The 7,559-nt window shown below is 42.1% G+C and overlaps 1 pseudogene; it reads left to right on the top strand.

Annotated features, from left to right (window-relative positions):
• The first annotated feature begins 1,264 nt into the window (after positions 1-1,264).
• On the top strand, positions 1,265-2,030 carry LOC148120872 (schlafen family member 1-like; annotated as a pseudogene).
• The last annotated feature ends 5,529 nt before the right edge of the window (positions 2,031-7,559 follow it).

The following is a 7,559-nucleotide window of genomic DNA, read 5'->3' as shown; positions in this document are numbered from 1 at the left end:
CATTGAGAGTGTCTGTGTGTCACTTTCCTCGCCGTATCCTGATTTCTCCCGTGCCTTCGCCCTGATTCCTTTACGGTCTGAGTGGCTCCCCTGAGCCGGTCCGTAGCACAACTCCACGAGCACGAAGAAATCCATGAACATGAGCTGGCTCCTGGGTAGGAAGCAAGGGAGGAAATGCAGGCTTCTCACATGATACAACAGATTTCAAGTATTTTATGAGTTGTGTGTCCTCTGCTTAATTCTCGATTGTGTGTCAGGCTCATACTGAAAATCAAGACTATACTTTCACAAACCATGGAATAGAAGATTTAGAGACCTCTTTTCACGGCATTTCTGCTGCTTGTTCAGAACCACCAGGATGTCAAGCAGAAAGGACTTTTTTCCCCCTCTTTGAAATCGTGCAGTCTGGGTATCTCTGATTTGTAGCCTGCAACCATTAAACCAATCTATACTTGAGAAAAGGGGCCTCTTGTATTCAAATGGACTTGTGTACTGCTCTGCAATTCCTCAAAGATATAGACAACCTCAGAATAAAATCTCGAATAAAAACAAGGTAGCTTGACAAAAGGCCCAGTGAAGATGTACAAGAAGGACTCCACGGGCAGGAAGAACAACTCCTCCACGGGCAGGAAGAACAACTCCTCCACGGGCAGGAAGAACAACTCCTCCACGGGCAAGAACTGGTTGATGATTTTTGTTTTAACCAAAGTAATGGAATCCAAAAATGTTGCATGTAAATTATTTGAAACAAGTTGTTGCAATGAGCTAAAGATATTCTCCCTTGTACAGTATCTGCATTTGCCAACACTGATGGAAGATATCTGTTCACTGGTTTGGATGAAAATTAAGAGCAAAAATTCAAAAAGGTATGGAGGAAACGTAGAATTGTTGCAGGAAACAACAGCATAGAAACCTTTTAATGGCTGTGTGTGCTCTGCTGAATTCCCAAGGAGGTAAGGTCAGGGCTCATATTGAAAGTCAAGACTATAATTACAACCAGCACGGAATAGGAGAAGATTTGGAGACCCCTTTCAAGGGGATTCTGCCACTTGCACAGAACCATCTACACTTCAAACAGGAAGGACGCTGCATTTTTATCTCTGTGAAATCATGCAGTCTGAGTAACTCTGGTTTGAAGCCTACCACCGTTGCAACCAATTTGTACACGAGAAATGGGGCCTCCTGTGTTCAAATGGACTTGTGTACTGTTCTGCAATTCTTCAAAGACTTGGAGGACGCTGGATTAAGATCTCCAATAAAAACAATGTTGTCTGACAAAAGGCCTGGGGAAGATGTGCGAGAAGAACTCTGCACCCGTGGACAAAAAGAACTCCAGGGGCAAGAAGAGCTCCACATGCAAGAAGAACTACATGTGCAAGAGCGGGCTGAGGATTTTTTTAACCGGGCAGAACTCACAGAAATGGCAAAATTCTCCTTTAGTGAATCCAAGAATGTTGAATATAAATCATACAAAACAGGTAACCTCATAAAGCGAGTTAAAGAAATTCTCCCTAAAACTGTGTCTGCTTTTGCCAACACTGACGGAGGATATTTGTTCATTGGTTTATATGAAAAAGAAGAGCAAATAGTTGGCTTTGAAGCAGAGAAGAGAATGCTTCTTTTTCTAGAGAGTGAAATAGAGAAGTACATCCGAAAGCTTCCTGTCACTCACTTCTGTGAAGAGAAGCAGGAGAAGATAAAGTACACATGCAGTCCTCAGACAGGGAGCCGTGAGCTCATATGTGTGTGCACTCAGAGTGGAGAGATTCTGCTGTGCTGTGTTCGCTGAAGAGCCTGAGTCCTGGCACGTGGAAGACAAGCAAGTGAAGAGAATTACCTCAGAGGAATGGGCCAAGATCTTAGTGTCTAGCAGGCCAGGGTCAGGAAGGGGGATTAGCAATTAGAATACATTTAGCTTGGGAAGTTGGAAGACTTTCTCTTTGGAATTTGAGACAAGATCATTAGTTCTGACTCCACTCAGTGATCAACAGTGGAGCTGAAGTCTCAACTGCTCCTGCCACCTACCTGGGGCACGGATCCCTCTCACCCTGGGTATTACATCAACCACCTCTGTTCATGTGTAAAGAAAGTGCCAGCATCTCCCACTTGAGCTCCATTTCAGGCAGTAGGCATTTCTTTCAGCAATCTGTGCCTCGGTTGTTTGCTGTTTCTCTCCCCACCTTTCCTATTGACTCTTCTCCCTGAACTGTCCTCCCTTCCAGTCACATTATTAGACAACACACAGCCCTAGAGTTTATGATGAGAAAAGTACCTTGCGGTGTGTCATGTTTGCAAAAGAAAAACCTCTGAAGAGGCCAGGCCAGGGAAAAGTTATCTGACTGGCCAATTTGGAAAGAGAAATCGGGCCATGCTTGCTCAGCCTCTTCCTCTGAAAGCACCTCACAGCACGGAACACATGCTCTTTCTGAGTTCTCAGTCATATAAGTTGAAGGATAAAAGCTGTCTCTGTGGAGGGAAGTCTGGTTATTTAGCACTGCCAGTCGAGAGAGTGAGGGAGGAGCCTAGCTAATTCCCCGTTCATCCCATAAATTTCACTGCTGCTATACACATAAGCCATTTGCGCAAATACCTCTACAACAATAAAGCTGATGGGCTGACATCTACCTGCCTCGCCTCTCTGTCTTGATCCACAAGGGGAAAGGGACGGTGCTTCTGGCATCCCTCACATACTAACAGCTGGCAGAGAGGAAAAACCAGTACCTTCTTAAAAAACTCAATTAACACCCAAGAAATCCTCTGCAGGTGACCAGTCCCCTTCAAAACTAAACTGTTTAAGGTCACTTCCCCACTCCACACTTGTCCTGGCCTTACAACCCTCGTGCTAGCAAGGGTGTATGTCATGAATCAGACCCCAAGTCCCCATATTTGTAACTAGAATTGCCCACTCCTAGAGTCAGTACTTACCCCCAGTCCATCATCCACATCCTTCACATAGCCTTTCTCATACAGATCCTGTGGAACATTTAAGATGCATTTCGAAAAATTATTTTCTTGCCAATCCACACGAAGACCTACAATAGACAATAATGACCTGAGATCACCTATGGGAGCTAATGTCAATTTTCTGCCCACTCTCAAAAAGGGCGTGTAGTCTACACTGGTCTGATACCTGACATGTAGTGGAGACTGGTCTTGAATTTGCAATCCTCCAGCCTTTGCATCCTTAGTGCAGGGATTACAGAAATGTTCCACACACTTGGCTCTGTGATACCTTCTTTTAAAGCCATTGTATTTACCAAAGATTGAAGGCAGATTGGTGGGGGGTAGAAGAATAATATAAAAGTTTGATCAGTCCATGGAGATAACAGTATTCAGCTATAGCATGGGCTAACATTTCGGGTCCTTAGACTCAAAAAGTCAAGGAGAGTGGGTAGAGATCTAGCTACAAAAAGAAAAGGATTAAGGTGGGGTGGGAGTAGAGGAAAAGGAAAAAGGAGAGGGAGAAGCATGACAGATTTCTCACCGCAACACACAGGCAAAAGACCTCCAATGTTTTCAGGCCTGCTTTGGGGCCAGAGGTCTGAGAAATAATTCAAACTTTAAATAAATATATATATTGTATTTAGGGTTCTGTCTGCATGTATGCCTGCAGTCCAGAAGATGAGAGATCTCGTTTCAGATGGTTGTGAGTCACTGTGTGTTGCTGGGAATTAAATTCTTCCAGAATTAAATAATTCTGGAAGAGCAGTCAGTGCTCTTAACCATAATTCATCCTGTATGAGCCTCTGGAAATGGAAGAGCAGGTTTTATTGGTCTCCGCAGAGTCATGATTCTATGGTCCCTAAATGTCTCTGTATTCAGCTCCAAGGGGAACACTACAGCCTCTCCATTCAAATAAGACAAAATCAACCTTTTAAACTATTTGACCCAGCAGGTCTGGAGAGACTATGGCAATCCTCTGGACAGTTGGAGGAAAAAGGGTTCAAATCTTCAGTATTCAGTCTCAAGACAATAGTCATTCCTATTTCAAAAGATTTTTATCATGTTTGCTTCCTGTGTGCGGGCCCTCCCCCATGTGCGGGCCCTCCCTTTCCTCCCTGTGTACGAGCCCTCCCCTCCCCTCCCCATGTGCGAGTGCATAAAAGGGGAGGGGTAGTTCTTATAATTATTAGTTTAAAAGTCACATGACAATCTAAAGAACTGGCAAGGATAAATCATTTCTTGATATTTCTTTATCCCTTAGCATGCTTGGGATAAAGGTGGCTACTGATCCTATCTCTGCACCCTTAGAAATGAACAGCAGGCAGACATCTGAGAACCTGAGATCAAGGCTTTTCCTAGTGATCCAGGTCACTCCCTAGGCACTGCTGACGTCTAATTTCATCTAACAAGTCTTCCTCTGAGGATGCTTCCAGTCTACTCCGAGATATGAAAACTACCCCTATCACTGCCAAAATGTGTCTTCCAGAGTTTCTCCAAATCAAATCCTAGTATCATTCCAGATCTCAGTTTAGTATCTGTACATAGAATGTAAATTATATTCCTAAAATATGAGAAAAATTAAAGAGTAAATAGAGAGTGGTGAAGGAAGGCCTTTGACACCTGGGCCTCCACTCTGCATTCATATATGCCCATATAGATATGAACACACACACATATATACATATCACACATCACATACACAAATAAAAATTTAACAAGCAAAAAAAAAAAAAAACAAGAAATGATTTCTTACCGCTGCCCCTCCAGGGAAGAGTTGAGAAGCCTGCAGTTTGAGCACAATAGAAGATTCAATCTTATCCCCCAAGGCCCACTTGGAGGGCCTAAAAACAAGACAAGAAAGGAACCTTAACAGCAGCATCTCTGCCTCCTTTCTGGTACATAGTGTTGTCCCACTCATGACCTACAATGACCTCCACGCTTTGACTCAACTTTGCATTGTTTCTAGAATCCAATGTAGTAAACTGTTTGCATGCAAGGACAGCCCAACATACAGAAATTCTATTATTAAATTTCTGAAAACAATCTAATTTTATGAGTCAAAATTCACATTAACCAAGTAACAAAGTCATTTCTCTTAATCTATATCCTAAGGTAAAGTTTGCAAAACTTTAGGGTTTACACCTGAAATATATACTATCTGATCTTAAGAAACCTAACAAAGACATTCTCCCCCCCCAATTATACTTTTAAAGTGTCATAAGCATTGGAGGGTCCATGTAACCTCCATTTTTCCTTCAGCCATGATAAGGGTAGAAAAGCTGGAAGAAATAGCTCTCACTGGTAGAATAAAATTATTTACTTAAAATATAAAGGGGCTAATTCAGATTTAAGGACAATGCTAGGGTAGGGAGAGGGAGGAAGGAAAAAAATCGTGACTGTCTTTACTCTCTTGGCCACCCAACTCTGCCTTCGTGTCTAGTGGTGACATGGTCACTTATATCTGGCAATGGTTCTCACCTGTGGGTTGCAACCCCTTTTGGCTTCTGACCCTGCGCTGCCACTGGGAGGGACAGGAGCATATGGGAGGCGGGTGCTGAGGGCCGAGTCTGGTGGCTTGGGAAGTTGACCTTAAATTTGTATCAATAGACCAACATCCATACCAATGCAAAATATTCATCTTTATATCATATCCTCTTTTTTTGGAAATTGACTGATCATTAATCACTTAAAATCAACCCTCTTTAAATGAAAACATGATGTGGGATTCCCCTCTGTATGCTGTGAATGCCACTGGTTAATAAAGTAACTGTTTTGGCCTGTTGATAGGGCAGAACTTAGATAGGTGAGGAAAACTAAATTGAATGCTGGGAGAAAAAAAGATGGAGTAAGGAGAAGCCGTGGAGCCTCTGCCAGAGACAGAAGTGCTGAAACTTTGCTGGTAGGTCACTACCTCGTGGTGATGCACAGATTAATGGAGATGGATTAAACTAATATGTAAAAGTTAGCCAATAAGAATCTAGAGCTAAAGGGTCAAATGGTGATTTAATTAATACAGTTTCTATGTGATTATTTTGTGTGTCTGTGCTGCTGAGTGGCCAGAACGACCAAGTGGCCTTCTTGCAACAAAACATTTATAAACAATCATTGAGAATTTGGGTATAGTTTTCTCCAAACTGCTTCCTGTTTGTTGGGCAAAGTATTTTTAGAGTTTATGGAGACCTTTCGGGGGACCTTGTTCCATCAAACCACATTAGTCTGGAAGGAATCCACAGGTTCTCATTTTCTGTGGAAATAAAAGCAGAACCTCTTTTCCAAAGCAACACAGCCTTAGACTCAAAATTTTAAGTTAAGATACCTTTAAAATATATATGTTGGTTTAGCTTAGCAGCCCCCAAAAATGTCTCTCTGCAGTCAAAAAATTCAAAGAGAAAACAATATACAGAATCCAGACTCTGTATATTCCATCTTTAGATGGCTTATTTTTCTTTACTCATTTAATCTATGACTGTCTGTACTCTTTTATATTACTTTTACTGTCTCTTAAAGATTTTACTTCTTTTTATAACTGCCCATACTCATTTTTTCTCTCCCAAGCCTACATATATTTTTAAACATTGTGTCTCATTTAGGAGTCTTCTATGCCTAAATCTGTCCTATTGTGTATCTGAAATCCTTTTCTGACAAGGTTTTTTTTTTGTTTTTTGTTTTTTTTTTTAAATGGTAACCAGTGTAGTCGCAGCAGCCCTGGATGCTGGCTCTGCCTGTTTCAACCTTTCAATATGGCATAATTACCTTTACCACAAGCTCTTGGACTGCCAGGTCGAAGCCTGCTGACCACATCAACTCTGGGAAGGAGCATGCAGTACATAAACCCTTTTTATGCGAGTCAAAGCTAAAACTGCCTGGGAATATCTCTGTATGGCAGCAGGAATCTGCCATGCTCTCCTGCCTGTACATGACTAGCAGACCTGATTTGACTGGTTGCTCAGGAAGAAAGTGATGAGCTGCTGGCATGCTCTCAGCTAGTTTCCTCCTAACCCTGAGAGGGTGTACAAGGACCCCAACCCGAAGCAGGTAGCATGCCAGCAAGATGGCTCAGTGAATATCGGCACTTGCTAGGAAACCTTAAATCTTGAATAGGATTGCTGGCACTCAGGTGGTAGAAGATAACTCAATACCACAAGTTGTTCTCTGAACGCCCTGCACCCCAGCACTTGCATGCGTATACACACACACACACACACACACACACACACACACAGAGTAAATAAATGCAGGATAAAACTGAATGCTTACACTTCCATCTGTACTATATATCTTTTTCAATTGTGACACTATCTACCACAGTTTGGATTTGGATTTCTTTGGTTATCAATGACAGACCTCTTTTTATATGCTTATTACTTTTTTATATTTTTTCCTTGTAACTTTATTGTATTTTACAGATTAGTGCTTGAGATGGGAGTTTTCCTACGCTACACAGGCTGGCCTTGAGTTCCTACGATCAAGCAAGATTCTTGCTTCAGCCTTAAGTACCTGGGACTACAGCCTATGCTACCACACTTGCCTTATGCCTTCTGTATATAGACTACTTACCCATCATCTCCACACATTTTTATGGAAGCACGTTTTCCTCTTCTAGTGCAGGTAGAAAC

This window comes from Myodes glareolus, chromosome 9 (assembly GCF_982192425.1).
Source record: "Myodes glareolus chromosome 9, mMyoGla1.1, whole genome shotgun sequence".
Lineage (NCBI taxonomy): Eukaryota > Metazoa > Chordata > Mammalia > Rodentia > Cricetidae > Myodes > Myodes glareolus.
The sequence above is the reverse complement of the archived record's forward strand: the minus strand, read 5'-3'. Positions and strand labels throughout refer to the sequence as shown.